General features: G+C 33.2%; 1 long non-coding RNA gene and 1 pseudogene across 1 annotated transcript; both read right to left on the reverse strand.

The window, feature by feature from the left end:
* Positions 1 to 891: 891 nt before the first annotated feature.
* On the reverse strand, positions 892 to 6,646 carry LOC142169403 (uncharacterized). The gene is made up of 2 exons (XR_012699104.1): positions 6,168 to 6,646; positions 892 to 3,076 (listed from the first exon to the last, which is right to left on the reverse strand). It is a non-coding gene; the product is annotated as an uncharacterized LOC142169403 (long non-coding RNA).
* Positions 6,647 to 10,294: 3,648 nt separating this feature from the next.
* Positions 10,295 to 14,726, reverse strand: LOC107784189 (MYB-like transcription factor ODO1; annotated as a pseudogene).
* Positions 14,727 to 19,250: the final 4,524 nt, after the last annotated feature.

The raw sequence follows: 19,250 nt of genomic DNA on the forward strand, positions 1-19,250 counted from the left end.
ACTTTTAAAACAGCTTTTAGTATTTATGAAATTCGTTTGAACAAGTGGCGATGTCACACACTCGTTTGTTTTTGTACACATTGTGAATCGCGTCACGTGAAACACACCCGTGACTTACAACACGTTTATTTTTTATTATTATTAGAAATTATGGTCGGGTCACATGAAATGCACACCTGAATGAGATTTATGTATCGTGACCATGCCACGAGAACCATACTCATAGTCACGATGATTTATTAATCATGTCTAAAGCAAGCTACGATATTCATGATTATTTCTTTCTACGTTTGATTTTATTCACATAATCTAATTTGAACTAAAATCAGTGTTCGACTTAATCATTATTAGTCTCCAATATGGGCCGATTCAAAGCGGTGCCTGAAAGCAGAGCACCAGCATCTCAATTTTGCGGATTTAATACCTTTGCATACATTATCACAATCCCATTCAGATATTTTGATATTAGAAAAAGGAAAATCACAACCAGTGCATTCATCACAATAGTCATTTAGTTTCGCCAGAAATCTACAACTAATATTCGACATATTCTCCATTTTAATATACAAAAAGAACTCTTTTATCATGTACCAATGCAACAGAAATTAACTTTGGGCTCAGGATTCTTAAAATGCCAAAGACCAGTTGCCTATATTCATATAGTCCAAAACAAATTGAGCCATAAATCTTACATGTGATATAAATAAACTATCAGAATAGTAACACTGCTTTAAGCAAATTTGAACCCAGATATCATAAATTCAACAATTGAAATTACAAACAATTGGCTTTTCAAACACACAGGTAGTAGTAAACACCAAACAGAAAAAAAAACCAATAAACAAATTTAATAGCTAAACATGATGGCTCCGTGAATTCAAAACAAACATGTAACACGAATAAACCCAGATTTCAATTATGAATTCGACAAAGGATCATATATGAGTATGGCGTACCTCAAACAAGAAATCGACAGAAAATGACCAAATGAGGTCTGAAATATAGGGGTAAATCCAGCAACAGAAACAGAAACAGCACATCAACAATGAAAACGCAGCGAGATTAACTTCAAAGCGAGCACGCATACACAGATCCGTATCTGAAACACTCAAAAACTTTTTAGAACCTTCAGATTTCAATTGAGTGACGCAAAAAGGAAGCTTAGAAGGGAATGTCGAAATGGAACTTCGGATAGCAAAGCCGAGGAGAGAATGAAACTATGAACATGTCTGTCTTTGTGTGTATGTGTGTGTGCGCTTTCGGTCCCTTTGCTGAGACTGAGGTGAGGGAGGGGGTAGCTGCTCAGACGGAATGGATAAGAAGAAATCGGCGGATAGGGTTTTGTGAGGGGGTGTCCGTTTTCTGCCTCTGATCTTCTGTTCTCTCTCGTGTATCTACATGAGTGCGTTTGGGTTGTTGGGATACGGAGAAGGGTGGGATTCAGGCCACGTGTAGTTCAGAAGTTAATGAAGTGATAGAGTATGTGAAAATGATGAGAGAGTCGAGTGAGGTTCCGTCGAGGTTCCAGTCCGTGGTCCCTGTCATTACATCATGAATTGAAAGCAAAAATTACAACAAAAATAAAAGAAAAATACAAGATCCTATCTACTTCTTCTCTTGAATCTTCCTTGAATCTCCACTTGATCCTTCAATATGAAACTGAAAATTCACCCCATTCTTCAGGTGGGCATCCTGCTTACTTGAATTTGAAGAAAGCTGGAAGTTGACCCTATTCTTCAGGCGGGCACCCTGCTGCTTGCACTTGAAATAAACTTGAACTTGCAGTAGACTTGAGCTTGCAAACCTTGTTCTTCAGGCAGCTCGCGCTACTTCTGATTTGAATTGAAAACTGGAGATTGCCCCTATTTTTCAGGCGAGATCCTGCTGTCTCTACTTGAACTTGAAAACTGAAAGTTGACCCTGTTCTTCAAGCGGGATCCAAATGCCTCTCTAACTTGAACTTGTAAACTGAAAATTGACCATGTTCTTCAGGCAGGCTCTTGATGCTTCTCTAACTTGAACTTGAAAATTGAAAGTTGACCCTGTTCTTCAGGCGGGCTCCTGATGCCTCTCTAACTTGAACTTAAAAATTAAAAGTTGACCATGTTCTTCAGGCGGGCTCTTGATGCCTCTCTAACTTGAACTTGTAAACTGAAAATTGACCATGTTCTTCAGGCGGGCTCCTGCTGCCTCTAACTCGAACTTGAAAATTGAAAGCTGACCCTGTTCTTCAGGCGGGCTCCTGGTGCCTCTAACTCGAACTTTAAGTGAATTCTGAAATGACTTCCCTCGTTCTCTAGGTGGGCGCCTGTGACTGACTTGAACTTGAAATGAATTCCTCGTTCTCCAGGTGGGCGCCTGGTAATTACTTGAAACTTAAAATGAGTTCCCTCATTCTCCAGGTGGATGCCTGCAAATGCCTTGAACTTGAAATAAATTTTCTCATTCTTCAGGTGGGCGCCTGATGACTTAAAACCTGAAATAAATTCCCTCGTTCTCCAGGTGGGCGCCTGATGACTTAAAACTTGAAATAAATTCCCTCGATCTCCAAGTGGGCACCTGATGACTTAAACTTGAAATGAATTCCCTCGTTCTCCGGGTGGGCGCCTGATGACTTAAGACTTGAAATAAATTCCCTCATTCTCCAGGTGGGTGCCTGCTACTGACTTGAACTTGAAATAAATTCCCTTATTCTCCAGGTGGGCGCCTGCGACTGACTTGAACTTAAAATAAATTCTCTTATTCTCCGGGTGGGTGTCTGCTGACTTAAAACTTGAAATAAATTCCCTCGTTCTTCAGGTGGGCGCCTGATGACTTAAAACTTGAAATGAATTCCCTCATTCTCCAGGTGGACGCCTGATGACTTAAAACTTAAAATGAATTCCCTCATTCTTCGGGTGGGCGCATGCTAACTTAAAACTTGAAATAAATTCCCTCATTCTCTAGGTGTGCTAATGACTTGAACTTAAAATGAATTCCCTCATTCTCCAGGTGGGTGCCTGCTACTGACTTGTAACTTGAAAACTAAAAGTTGACCATGTTCTTCAGGCGGGCTCCTGGTACTTCTGACTTGAACCTAAAATCATTCAAAACAAATAAAATTTTCTGCCCCAGTTTGCACTAGGAAGATTTGTGAGTTGTTAGCAAAACTGTAAATCACTTATGCTATCGATGAAGGATGCAATGATGAGACTAGAACTAAAGACTTGACTAGGATGTGCGTCTACTGTGAGTAAAACCAAGAAAAGTTTGACTAGCAAATGCGTCTACTAAAAATAAAACCTGAATGACCCAAACTAGGAAGTGCATCTCCTAGGGGTGACACTTGAATGATCCAAACTAGGAAGTGCGTCTCCTAAGGATGAACTCAAACTACCCAAACTAGGAAGTGCGTCTCCTAGAAGTGAAATATCAATTTAGGAAGTGCGTCTCCTAAAAGAATGACCTAAAAGACCCAGACTAGGAAGTGTGTCTCCTAGGGGTGAAACTTGAATGATCCAAATTAGGAAGTGTGTCTCCTAAGGATGAACTCAAACTACCCAAATTAGGAAGTGCGTCTCCTAGAAGTGAAATCTCAATTTAGGAAGTGCGTCTCCTAAAAGAATGACTTGAAAGACCTAGACTAGAAAGTGCGTCTCCTAGGGATGAACTCAAACTACCCAAACTAGGAAGTGCGTCTCCCAAAATTGAAATCTAAATTTAGGAAGTGTGTCTCCTAAAAGAATAATCTGAAAGACCCATACTATGAAGTGCGTCTCCTAGGGGGGAAACTTGAACTAGGAAGTGCATCTCCTAGAAACTGAATAACTCAAACTAGGAAGTGCGTCTCCCGGACCCTATGTGGGCAGCCTACGTATCCCGCCTCGAAAAACGAAAATCAGGTATGGGTAGTTCGGGAAGATCAAGAATAAGGAAATAAACTAACTTTCTCTTCTTCTTTTTTTGGATTTTGAATTTTTTTTAATTTCCAAAAGAAAGACTTATAAAGAAGAAAGAAAATATTTTTGAATTTCGATTTATTTTTTATTTTTTTGGATTTTTGGGAGAAAGACTTCCAAAAAAGAAAAAAAAATATATTTTTGAATTTTGATTGAATTTATTTTTTGAATGAAAGACTTCTATAAAGGAAGAAAATATTTTTGATTTTAATTTTTTTTTGTATTTAGAATTTTCGAAGGAAAGACTTCTAAAGAAGGAATTAAACGAAAATATTTTTGGATTTTATTTAAAAAAGAAAAATAATTGGGGTCTCAAAGAAAGACTTTTCTAAAGAAGGAGGTAAAGAAAAATATTTTTAGATTTTTAAAAATTGTGGGCCGGAACCGATGAAGTTTGCCTACGTATCTCACATCCGGTGAGAATCAGACCCGCGTAGTTCGGCAGTTTTGAGAAACAGAAGAAACACTGACTTTTGAAAATATTGGCTTATTTTTTCTCTCTTTTTTCAAAATTTCGACAGAGTTTCGAAATGTTTCAAATACCTACCTCACACTCTTTTTTTCGTTTTTTTAAATTTTTTTTTCCTATTCTAGAAGCCAGTCAACATGCAGGCCGAAACAAACAATTACGCATGTAGCACGTAAGATGCATCAGGATGGTCTTTTTAATTTGGGTACACCTGTCCTAGACGGACCCAACTCCTGTGTTGAGTCCCCAAAGTCAAATGCATGTGATGCAAACAAACGTTCCCACTAGGGATCTGACATAAGGCTTTGTTCTTCTAAGTTTAAACCTTACGGTGTGAAGTTCTAGACAAGGCTTACCCGAGTGGACAACTCGAGTCGAGGGGGAGCCAGCGTACCGGGAATACATAAGCTTCACCGGCTTTGCAACTTGTCCGATTCTAGTTCTAAAATTAGGGGTATGACTCTAACAGAAAAGAAGCCACGCGAAGCGCATGCTTCCCAAAAGATTTAGAAGACTTAGAGAAAAGAAGGGTGCCGTAACAGTTTTATATACAGTTCACGGCAATATCAAAGCGGTAAATGAGCGGTAATTAGCATATTAGGCCCAAATATGTAATATCAGACAATCAACAAAAGTCAAGTAAAATAGTCATCTAAGCTCGAATTTTGTACCCTGAACCAGAGATTCTGGGTTCTTCTCCCCAGCAGAGTCGCCAGAGCTGTCACACCTCCTTTTTTTTTCCAAAGGGAGATAAAGGAGTTTTTTCAATTAAAGTGACATTGTTCGAAATGGGATTATTTATTTAATTCAGAGTCGCCACTTGAAATAATTTATGGTGTCCCAAGTCACCGGTTTATTTTTAAATCCCAAATCGAGGAACTATTTATGGTCCGCGAACACAGAAGATCGGGTAAGGAATTCTGTTAACCAGGGAGAAGGTGTGAGGCATTCTCGAGTTTCATGGTTTTAGCACGGTCGCGTAACAATTAATACTTAGCTTAATTATCTTATTTATTACATGTTTAAAAACTTATTGTGCGTTTTTATTTTTTGACCGCTTTTAATCATTTTAAACAATCACGGAATTTATTAGAACAAGTCGCGATATCGCGCACCTGCTACTTTGTACACATCGCAAATCACGCCTCGTGAAATGTATCCGTGATTCACAACGTGTTTATTTTAATTATTATTATTTGAAGTTATGGTCGGGTCACATGAAATGCACACCCAAATTGGGATTATGTATCATGACTATGCCGGGGGAACCGTACCCATAGTTACGATGATTTATTATTAATAACGCCTAAAGAAGCTATGTAGGTTTATGAGTATTAACTGTCTAAGCATGCCAAAACTAACAAATTTTAAATCATCTCAATAAGTAAACTAAAGATCCCAAAAACTAAAGGAAATAATACTGCGAGTTACGAATTAAAAGCAAAATCTATGAGATTAAATATTTTTCCTAAATGTGACAACCAAAGAAAACCTTAAACCATGTTGGAAATAACCTACTGATATACTATTAAAAAGGAAGAATGCCAACAAAATAAATTAAATTTTCAAAATATACTACTACAAAGTATCAGAAGAACTGTAAAATAATATATGGATATAAGAATAGAAATTCTAATACCTTTGGTTTAAGAGCTTTTAAGACTACCCTAATTTAACAACTAATCACAAGGCACTTATCTTGCTCTTAGATCATTCAACATATAAGCAAGCGTGAAAATAAGAAGAGAGAAGAGAGGGACCTTTAAATAGCTTTCTTCAATATATGAGTTTGATTACAATGAACTCTGGCGAAGCAGATCTGGACCATACAATAGAAACGGCAACGAGAGCTGGAACCGTGAACCACGAACGGCGACGGAAATACGTCGGACTCCTTAAGCTTAAACCAAATACAGCCACCTCATGCTACACTCCATTTTTTTATTTTTCTTCTTAGAGATGACTAGATCAACTGCGAACTAAACTAAGGGGTGAATGTTTTCTTTTCATTTTTGAAATCGGGAGATTTACCAGCAAAGCAAACTATTCATTTTTGGTTTTCTTTCTCAAAACTCCAAAGAAACGGAAAGGGGAAAAGTTTAGGGGTGGGGTGCTGTGGAAAAATGGCTAAGGTGTGCGGCTGGTTTTCCTTTTTTGGAGATCTCCCGAAGGGTGTCCTCGTCTCTCTTTTCTCTTTTTTTGTGCGTGTCTCTTGTGGCTGAAGTGGGAGAATCAACTTAGGATTTTTGGGTATTAATTTAGTTTTTATATGGTAGTGGAGAGTGATATTGACCCTTGGATGAAAGTAGATCAATAGTTATGATTAAGGGAGAAGTTTGATGGGAAGAATGGGTCTTTGTCTTGCTGGACTACTAAAATCCGAAAATGAGCTCCCAATTGGTCCAAATTCAACTATTTCTCATTGAATAAAAAAAAATAAAAAATACTACCAAAATATACTAATTAATCTCAGTTAATAAGAATACATTATTAAAGTGAATTATATATTAAAATAAAAATATTTTTTTATATGTTTTTAAAATATTATAAATATTATAAAATACTAATAAGCTAAAAAAACGTTATAGAACTATTTTTGTGTTTTCAAACTTATGTTTTAAAGTTAAAAATAAAAGTTGACTGAAATCCTATTAAAAATGAAAATAAACAAATATTTTTGAAATATTACTTTTAAAAGTTACGCGGGTAAAATATTACGTGCTTACAGCCTTATTTGGGGATCCATCTTTGTGCTTTGTGGTGGAACAATTAAATCATATAGCACATTCATATTTCTAGATGGAAATTATTTGGTTCCTGACCCTGAACCGATTGTGATAGGGAGAACTTATCATAACTTGGCTAGATGCGTACAAGTGTTGTTGTATATTAAATAATACATCACATATCAAATTTTATTTTGGCAATTTTGTTCTCATAACCAATGATTTAGATATAATTTGAGGCATACAATTTTTGCTAAACCAACTTGGATTTAAACTAGTATTATCATGATAAATCATCATAATTTATATTCTGGAACTGTGCTCTAATAATTTGAGCAATCAATCTTGCAAAAACCAAACTACAAGTTGATAACAAATGCACATGTGACCATAGAATAGATGCATCTATTAAAATAATATAATAGTAAACGGTCCACATGGAAGGTGACTGGGCCCATATATTTATCACCATTTATTCGTTCCAGAAATCAAGGGATTCATTCCAACCTTAACTAGTATATCATGAGAATAAGCAGCACAAGAGAATTCTTGAAGAATCTTATATTTCTTCAATATATGCCAATGTAATTTTTAATTAATTTTTTTCGCATCATAATTGAACCGAGATGGTCAACCGGTCATGCCAACTAATATTTATTTCAGTAAACCTCTAGTTTACTTGTGGCTTGTGATTGCATCATCATGTTTATACTTGTGTAGTACAAATAAAAGAAAAGTTAGGTAACCTTTCATATTTACCCGGTATGATTATAGTAATATAAAGATATTCAATCTTCTTTTCATTTATAGTCTCAATATGCCAACCACCTTGGCTAATATATTTGTAAATCAAAATATTTCTTTTGAGACTTACTACAATATTAATGTCATGAATAATTTTATTCATCCGGGTAGTAATAAATTAGTTCTTTCAGAGCTCTTAACTGCTTTTGTACTATAAGATCTTTTGTCATACCATCCATATAATGAATGTCTCCTTCACAAAGAGAATCATATCGTAATAATTATCATGTTCAAAATCGTCACAAGCAAAATAATTTCTTGCTTTAATTTTGCTTTTAATAACTTTCATAAGGCATGACAAAATATTTTTTGGCGTATCATATGCATGCGACCAATGATATATTCATGTAACTACACAATAATATTCATTATCTTTCTTTGTCTCAAACATCCCTTAGAGGTGAGTTGTAGTATTTATCCAACTATGTACAAGTACATTATTATGCATAATAAAGTGGTAACTATTATTATTTTGGCCTTTCGCACGCTCACATTCATTGGTCAACCACTTGTCTTTATTTAAACTTATCATGCACTGCTATCACATTCACTTCAAGAATGAAGAAAATCAAGTGGGACAAGCTTCATGCTTTTTCATGAAAATTATATTATTTTTTATTTAGTTATTATTATTATTATTATTATTATTATTATTATTATTATTATTATTATTATTATTATTATTATTATTATTATTATTATTATTATTATTATTATTATTATTATCAATATGGTGCATTAGGACTCAAACTCAATGCCTTACCTATATAAAGGCATGCTAGGCCATAATGTACTGGAACTTGAATCCAATGTCTTTTCATCAACATAGTGCGTTGGGACTTGAACCCATCGTCTTACCCCCAATCTTTGGCATAATAGGCCAAAATTCACTAGGACTCGCACTCGAGCCTTTAAAATATTATTACTTCTTAATTATAGGCATAAGTAAATTAACTTTCAAGAAGACATATATAACTATTTCAATCTTGAAACAGTTCCTCTGCAACAAAAATGCTAGTTAGGATATATGCCAATTTTGCTTTCAATGAAATACATCATGTTATGGTAAAAATATTATTACTAAATTACCTTAATAATTATCTATCATAGTATGTAAAAGGTCAGAACATATATATACGTTGGAATATTATCTTTGTCCTATAAGAAATGTAGCAAATAAAGACATACCTTTCCAGTTCTTTATTTCACTGGATACAATTGAAAAAAAATATTTTTTACTAAACACTGCACATAAAGTTAATGCAAAGATATAAAAGTATGAATGGGTTTAGATGGACGTAAAACTTATCTTTGTATTATCATCCAAGACATTTTTTATTGTACTTGATCTCATTGTCTGCTTATAATTTACATAGTCTTGACGTAGAAGATCATGAAATAAGCAATTCGTGCTGATAACGTGTTATAAAATAAAAGCAACTTAGTAAAACATGAACAATACATGTTGTTGTGAAATAAAAACAATTTAGTAAAACATGAACAAGAAATGGAGATAGAGGAAGGAAGAGATTTTCTTCTTCAATTGTGTGTATTTTTCTATCTATTACAAGGCATTTATATAGGCATAAAAAGTGAAGAAAAATATGTCATTGAATATGTCATTAAGCATTTGAGAAGATCACGGAGGAAGAGTAGACATCCACCATAATTTGATTTTTCTTATAACAGAGAAGTGTTATTATCTTTTATTAATTTCAACATAGATATATACAATATATTTACAAAGTTTTCTTGATATATACTCGTGAACTCCATTATAATTTGCCTCAAAGTTATCATTGGCATGGGAGTAATTCCTATTAACTATTGCTACTACATACTAGCTATATACAATTTCATTTTTCATTTTTTGTGCATGGTTGATCCGAGACTTTATCTTTGGACCCTTCCGTGAATATAAAAGGCAGCACAGTGCGCAAAGCATCTTGTATTCACATAGAATCCGGAAAAAGGCAGCATCAAAAGGAGTGTGATGTAGATAGTCTACCCTAATACAAGTATTAATGGATGTTTCTATGGTTCGAACTCGTAACCTATAGACATTCTACCCTTCTGACAATATATTCTATAAATATTGTACAATATAAACAAAATCTAACTATGTAGTACGTACTCTAGACATGATACCTTAGTAAACAATTAAACAAGCATGTAAAAAGATCACTATGTTGTAAATTCTAGCTAGATTTTCTTTAGTCCCATTGATTTTTCGTCTGAGAAAATCTGCAGGGATTGAGACATGCTTCAATGGAGCGATATAGATAGTAAGAATTCATACAGTAGATTCGAACTTGCTTGGGATTGAAGTTTAGTTATACTTATTGTAAAATCTGCAACTACTTTTTGTTGTCAATGTCATCTGTTGTGTTCAAGAAGATGTCCATTTTCGACGATGAAGTTATCAAAGCCACAGTCTTGAATCCCAAAATCTTGACAATCCAATAACCAATTATAATTCTTATTATCAAAATTTTTCTTTTGAGTAGTAGCATAAGCTGAAAATTCCCATGGGGAGTCAACGAGACGAGCAATATCAGTATGCAGTAGGGTATCTAGCAGCGTATCGTCTTCATTAAAGGTGTCAAGAACAAGCTGAGTTTCATCAGTAATGCAAGAAGAGTTTTCATTTGGGGAGAAAGATAAATCAGATGAAGATATTGATGAGTTCTCTAGTTCTAAGGAGGTGACTGCTTTTGTAACATTTGTACTTTCAGCTACGACATTTGTACTCTGTGCTGTGACATTTGTATTCTCTAGTACTACATGGACCTGCTGATGACCAGTTTTGGTACTTTGATTACTTGGCTTTGTTTCCTTATTGAGCGGTTCATGAGTAATAGGATCTATTCCCATCTTGAGAAGTTTTTTCTTGATATGAGTATTCCAATGATTTTTAATTTCATTATCAGTTCTTCCCGGTAATCTTGCAGTAATTTTGGACCACCTAATACTATACAATATGTTAATACCTCATAACAATCATTACAAAAATTTAACAAAATTAGAAATGAAACTTATGGCATAAAACATGTTCATGAAAAATATACAACATAGAGAGAAAGGAAGGGAAAAAAGAAAAGCAAATAACAATGCTTAACTAAATAACAATGCTTAACTATGATCAATCAAAAATAAGAAATTCTAGATAAAAATACTACTACTTGATGTATGTAAAAGAATGATAAGACTATTGTTTATTTGGTATAAAAAGTTCAACAAGTGTTCTTAGAAATGACGAGGCATAAAGGGCACATAGATAGAGAATCAAGTTGAATGTAGTGAAAATCGTCAAAAGCTAGTTGAATCCTCGATTTTAGTATGAAAAACAAAATTAATTTTCTTTCTTTTATTTTAGAGAACGAAGATTAAAAAAAAAAGTATAATACCTATTTCCAAGACGGGAGTGGAGATCAATAATTAATTTCTCCTCGACTTGAGTTAGAACGCCCCTTTTCAAGTCAGGGTGAAGGTAATTACTCCATCGGATGCGACAACTCTTACCGCAGCATCGAAGGCCGGCGAGTTTAGGGATAGAACGCTAACAACATTGGCCATTTGTGAGTGTCACACCCTTTTTCTACCCCAAAAAGATATATGTGTTATGGATTGTTATAGGTTAAAGAGTTTTTTCAATTAAACTGACAAACTTGAATAGGGATTAATTTGTTTATAGAATCGCCACTTGAAATTGAGTTTTTGGGTGTTCCGAGTCACCTTTTATTTGAATCCCTAGTCAAAGGAAGGTTTGACTCTATTATTATTGGTCTACAAAAAAACAAAGTTCGGGTAAGGAATTTTGTTGAACGGGAAGGTGTAAGGCATTCCCCGAGTCCCGTGGTTCTAGCACAGTCGCTTTATTGACTACATTTGGCTTGACTTAATTTTGGACAAAACTGCAATTTATATAATTTTTATGTTTTACCTATCTACTTCTATTTCTTGATTATTAAAAAAATGGATAATATTACACTGTCATAACCATGCCGCGCAAGCGAATGCGTGATCAAAAAATAAAATTAATTAACTCATCATAATTGTACCTCGCAAGCAAATCAGAAATCATGACAACCAATTATTTGTGGTACTTTCAAGAAATTACTACATTTGAAAATATTAATTCTTAAAAATTATTAAAAATCAACTATCGCGCTACGCAAGCGAATCCGCGATATTAGCAAAGGATTAATTAAATTAAAAATTAAATAAAAACTAATGGGTATGACATGGGATTATTAAATTAATTTAATGAAAATAATATCACGCTACGCAAGCGAGCCCGTGAAGTTAAAGCATGCCTACTAATTGCCTAGCGTTTAAATTAATTATTAAGGAGACTAAGTTGTAAAGTTATTTTAATAAAAGAAAATTTTGATTTTTATTGAGATTATTTGACTAAAATAAAAATATGAAAAGTTGTGCTAACTTGTTATTTTAAAGAGTGGACAACCATTGATTTAAAAGGGAATGGGTCAACTATTTGAGTATCAAAACTGATGGCCCTTTTTGAACATGCTTTGGCATTGGGTCAGCCCTTGCTTATTAAAAATAAAAATGGGTCAGATTTGTTATCAGTGAAAATGGGCAACATATTAGTTCATTTGGCCATTTATTCTTATTAGCCTAATCTTATTAAATACTAAACTAATATATTCTGCCCACTTTCAAACTTTTCATCAAGTCTTTAACAATTTTATTTTCTACAACATGATCAAGATTCTCATAAAATACTATTTAAAGGTTAATAGAGAAGTGCTAAGAGGAAATAAATAAATAAGACAAAAAAAAGGTCATGGATTTAACATTGTGATCCAAAGCTTGATTTCAAGATTGAAACCTCAACATTCATCCATATAGTAAATTTCCTTACATATGTTTTAAGTAATCTAAACATGCTCAAATCTTCTTCAATTGCTATTAAAAAATCTGCATTACAAAGTTTAAAGGTAACCTTGGTCGCAGAAAATAAATATAGCAGTGAAGAATGAGACTTAGCAACAGAAGGCGATAGAGAACAACAACAAAATCAGCAGAAATCCAGCAACAAATCATGTTTAAATATCCCGAAAACTTTAGAGAAGAAACCCAAAACTAACTCTAAAGAAGACTTCTACTTTTCTAAAGTTTGCACTCTAAGATTCACTCACAAAAGCGCAAAAATTTTCAGCTTACTAAAGTATTCAACTGCTGATTTTTTGTTCAACCATATGTGTGTGTTCAAGCAACTCTCAAGATCTCCCTCAGTATAAGATAGAGTTTCAGTGAGTAAGGATAACCCTTTAAATAGGTAAATATATCAGATTTTGTGTGCTAAACACTTTTCAAAAGCTGTCAAAAAGTATTGTATTTGTCACCACATAATGACTTTTGAGTTTTGCACTCCAAAGTCTTTGCACAGTAAAAACAACCAAACTTGTACTATTCCTTCTTTAATTTCAGCTTTTATCAATACAAAATTCAAATACTCAAATCCAATAAAAATAAATTCACTAAGCACTTGAAACTTTTATCATAAACTATCATACTAAGAGAATAGCTATTTCAAAACTAATGAATAACTAATTATCAGTGATTAATAACTATGAACGACTAAGCTAACATAGATTAAACACAACTAATAATAAAAATATAAATAATATAAATAATAATAATAAAAATAAATAAATAAAATAATCATAAATTATGCTAGACATAAACTAAATACAATACAATTAGAAAAAATAGACAAAGAAAACGAGAATAGGGGTATACCAAACGAGAGCGTTCGAGGTGATCGCCGGAATTTGGCCGAATTTTTAGTTGCCGGATTTTCGGGATGGAATTGACATCAATAGGTAGGTCTTGATGAGCTTTATCCGTTGATGTAGGTATTTTGGGGTGATAGTAGCCGGAACTTGAAGATTTTGGGCAAAAAATTGGAGGCTAAAGTTTCCTAGATCTAAAATTCAAGGAGTTTGAGGAGGTTTTGAAGGATTTGGTTTGGAGATATGGAAAGAGAAGGTTGTGGAGATTACATGGTGTGAATTTGGAGGTGTTTGGAGGTTGGCCGCCGCTAGTGGGCGATTTCCGACGGCGGTGGCGGCGGCGGAGAGAAGAGAGAGAAGAGAGAGAGAGAGAGAAGAGAGAAAGAGTTATGGGGAAATGAGGGAATTTTTCAGATTTTTGAGGCTTTGAATACCTCTTGAGAGATCAAATATGGACCATTAGATCAAGGAGTGATCAATGGGTGAGATTTAATCTTGGGGCACTTAATGAAACGACGTAGTTGTGAGGCAAAACTATGTCGTTTCAGACCCTTTCAAGGGCAGCCCCTCATCTTGCACTTTTGGCCACTTTCTCTTTCAAATGTAGCCCAATTTCTTCCTTAATCCTACTTATTAAACTAAATTTATACAAACAAATAAATTAATTAAGTAAGTTATTCAAATGATCAATTAACTAGATTAATTAATCAATTGAATAGTTAGTTAATTCCTAAAATGCACAAATGAAGAAAGAACCATTTTTTGGTATTTTTATGATAGAAAATATGCAATCAAAGACATAAAAATTGGAAAAATAATTAAAGTAACAAAATACTAATGACTTTAGGAGGTGTTAAAATAATGCAAAAATTAGGAAATTGATGAGTTTCTTATCTTTTTCAGTTGTCCATGACCCTTTTTTAACTCCAAGTTTGTCACAACAAGGTTGTCTTCCCATCACTAGCTTCTTACTAAGATAACATAAGAGAGAAAAAGAAACTTTATTTGTATGATAATTTGCTTTCCTACCCACCTTTATATAATCCTAACAACTTTTCTTGTGAAGGTGATGATCTCACTTTTCTCCTAGTAACTTTTCAATTGCATACTAAAGTAAACAGACGTATATATGGTCTGTGTAAAGAATTTTTTATACTATTAGATTATCCAAAAATTATCTACAGATACGTCTTCTTAAAATATTGGATTTGTATTTTACAAAATAATATAGATTACCATCTATAACAGTTAAAAATAGTATGATGGTATAAAATAGTTTACTCTGACGGTATATATAACTTTAACTCTATAACTAATATCAGTTAACTTCTATTTATTAATAGTGTATGATTTATTTATTTTTACATTATCGGCTTAATTATTAACCATATGTAAATACCATATTTATGTAGGAGTAATTTAGAAGAGTAAATAACCCACTCTAATCCCAAGTGGTGGAGCTACATATGCAGAAGGGTCGTCAGTTGAATATTTTTTTGCTGAAAAATTATATTGTATATATATAGATCAAATATTATTATTTTTGTGAAAGCTACTCATGAATAACAATTCCTTTTGTGATGTTATCGACTCCACCACGTTTCTATGTCCTCGTTATCTTTTGGGGGAAATAATATTGTACCATGTCATTGATTATCAACCTTAATTCCTAGCTAGCAATAGCGGATGCAGCTTCGATTGTCAATTTATTCGAACCTAATATTTTCAACGCGAAATTATATAGGTGCAAATATGAGAATTTTTGAAATCTCGTCAAATATTAGATTTGAATCAATAATTTTAAAGGTATAATAAGTTCGATGTTAATAGCTTTAAAGATTGAACCTAAACTATTTAAATTATGTATCCGCTTCTGGGGTAGATTGATCGAACCGTTTAATTAGTTTAGGAGATGATCAGAGATTTAGCTAATCATGTTAGTTAATTCTCATTAATCAGTATGGTTTTGCATTAGTGTTTGGAATATTATTCAATAGCTTCTCAAACAATTTTCATCGTCGGCCTATCCATTATAATTAGGGTAAAGAATGTTTAACTGTGTAGTAACTTGCAAGATAGAATATACTCCAAAGCAGGGCCAGGTTACGTATCGATTCAGTCAAATTCAATAGTTTTAGTTTAAATCTTTGTATTAATATTTTTTTTTAATTAAATATGAATAAAAGTAAATTCAGAGCCCGATTACTAATACATAATATTTATTAGGGAAAAGCTAAATTGAGAACAGAAACAAGTAACTAAACAGGTTTTGACCTTATATATACAGTATATATTGTATGTATAGATTTGGCTATATACAATATAATTTTCAGGCGAAAGAGGTTTACTCCACCCTGTGTGACACCACTAAGTATACTCTTTACTTCATCGTCTACAAAATTAACCTATACGTATGCGTATATGTTTGATAAAGAAAACATATTCTTATATTTGTTAAGAAATGACGTATGTACCTCAAATTTTGTCTCCTAGTCGTGACTAATTCTAGATTTTTCCATTGCGATTATTGTTTAAGTTAGCTAATTGGGTTAGAAATGTAAAGATCTTATTGACAATGTTCGTATAAAACTTCCTTGCAATAAGTACTTGTCTTAAAAAACAGATTTCTTGAGAAAAAATTCATTCTCTTCATTAACATTATATAAGACGACAAAAATTGTCAATTACGCACAAAATGGATGTATATAATATTATTTTAAATTAACAGATGGGAGCAGGTAGAAAACCAAATTCTTAGTTTTTGACCTCAATCTAATAATCACATTAAAAAAATCCAGACGTTATCATCTATCTCGTTTACACTGTACTTTGATCATGAACATGAAAGAATTAAAAGATATAGGTAGAATACGTCGACGGATCCTTAAATTATCAGAAATTTTCTGGTACAACTGAATATGTGTTAGAAAAAGTCATTCCCCCTTACGATCCTAAAAAAGGGCCGAACTTCTAAAGCTAAAGCACCCGCTTTCTTGGAATAATATCGTAGCAACATAGGCCTAACTGTTGGGGTATACAAAGAAAATCGACAAACCGCACCAAATCGATAATTCGAGTCAAACCAAGAAAACAATCTGACTATGATTCGATTTGATTTGGTTTGGTGTTGGGAAATAAAACCCGACCATAATTGGTTTGGTTTGGTTTTAACTAAAAAAGTCAAACCGCAACCAAACCAACCCGGCATTACATATATAGACATTTTAGATATATTTAATACATAAATGTATTAAATATATATTTATGAGTTCGACAAGAGTGGGTTGCTCTAGTGGTAAGCACCTTCCACTTCCAACCAAGAGGTTGTGAGTTTGAGTCACCCCAAGAGCAAGGTGGAGAGTTCTTGGAGGGAGAGAGCCGAGGGTCTATCGAAAATAGCATCTCTACCCCCAGGGTAGTGGTAAGGTCTGCGTACATACTACCCTCCCCAAACCCCACTAGTGGATTATACTGGGTTGTTGTTGTTGTTAATACATAAATATACTTGTTTGTGATGTAATTTATAAATATTTTTTAAATTTTTTCATGATTTTATCTTTTAAGTTATTATTTCAATGTTGGACTTAGTACTTTTGAATGTTCCAATAAGTTTTATAGCCATTAATATTAGTAACTCAAATAATGCTAACAAAATCCCAAACCAAAATCAGATCAATACTAATGCTAACAAAAGACATTCAATTGAATACTAGGAATGGCAATGTATTGAATATCTATTTTTTGTTTTGCAATGATTTAGATAAAAATGCATAACCTATTTTTATTTTTTTCTTTAGTGTTTAGTCATGTAATTAATATTCTCTTATTAGTCTACTTATTTTAGCATCACTTAGTACTTTTAAATTATGTTTATTTTTATTATGACTTCTTAATTAGCAATATTTATATTACATGATTTTATTGTCTTTATTGTTGCATATTTTAGGATAAATGCACACATCTCATATTTTGTATTATTTTCTTGAAAAGCACCTTATATAGTTGTATCTTACTAGGATTAAAGAAATATTTGGGGCACAAATTATATGTTTTGTGTTACGAGGAAAAAAAATGAAAAACTCTGAATAACCCGAAAACTCAAGAAAACCGAGATTAAAAACCCAAGTTTTGTTGGTTTGGTCTGGTCTTTAGATTTAATAACCCGACACAATTGGTTTAGTTTGGTAATTGCAAAACCCGAACCAACCCGGCCCAGGGGCGGATGTAATATACTCGGCGGGTTCAATTGAACTCATAACTTTTAACGCGAAGTAAAAATTTATATGTAAAAATTCTTTAAAATTGCAAAAATAGTAGATACGAACCCATAACTTTAAAAATGTAATGGGTTCAATGCTAAAAATTTTAAAAGTTGAACCCATAAGGTTTAAATCCTGGATCCGCCTCTGACCCGGCCTATGTACACTCAGAGACTCTTTGGACATGATTAATGAAATACCATCACAAGTACGGCCGGCTTATATATATATATATATATATATATATATATATATATATATATATATATATATATATATATATATATAAAAATTAACATGCACAGCTGTTACCAACCCCCACAAAGCCAGAAAATGAGAACTCTTATTAAGGTGATTAGGACTTAGGAGCAAGCTATTAAGAGGATAAAGTGTTTTAAGTCACACGGTTCTTCTTTCTCAAAGTGCAAATGGGAGACTTCTAGTTAAGAGCGGAAAGACTTTCTAAGAAGCACCCTAAGTTTTGCTTCTTAGGAAGTAATATTTGATATATTTATTTATTTGTTTGTTTGAAATAAGGTGAAAAATTAGAGCAAAAATGTAACTCAGAAGACATAATTTTCCTTAATCCTAAAGGGAATCTTCGGACCAATCTATATGTAGCAAGGTAATTTTATCAAGAGCATTACATCTACGTTATGTTTTATGGTCATTAATTAATCTGATCTCCTCTAATGTAAGAAAAGCCCCACCAATATGGCTTAAGCACCATCTTAATTAAAGCGATTGATTAGCTAACAAATCACTTAATCTCCCTATTTATTGGATTTCTTATATCTACTATTTGGGTGACAGAACAAGATTAAGAAAACTGAAAAAGTATAACTAAAGAATAATATTATGATATCACTTGTATGTAATGCAAACATCATTAAACCGAACCAATCAAACGCATGGGCTAATCTAGCTACTTAAATTAGACATGAATACAGCAACATTCATTATCTTCGACTTAAACTATATATATATACTCAGTGACGAAACAATCATAAAAAATTAGATACTCTATTGACGGACGGATTAAGTTATACGTTGGTGCTTCCAAATTGTTCCGTTTGTCTCTGAAGATGTTGGTGAAGAAGTCATAGGAAGAAACTCCTGTCTAAGTTTTGGTAGACAGAACTATCGGGTAATTTTGCTGATAAGAGCTAGCAGGTATTCTGTAAAATTAGTTGAGATACGCGCAAGCTAGCCCGGATACTAGAAACTTGCATATGTCGGAAGCTTATAGTTTCAAGCATTATTCAGAAACATTCAAGTCCAATTTCAAATTA

The sequence above is a fragment of the Nicotiana tabacum genome, chromosome 15 (genome assembly GCF_000715075.1).
Source record: "Nicotiana tabacum cultivar K326 chromosome 15, ASM71507v2, whole genome shotgun sequence".
NCBI classification, from domain to species: Eukaryota; Viridiplantae; Streptophyta; class Magnoliopsida; order Solanales; family Solanaceae; genus Nicotiana; species Nicotiana tabacum.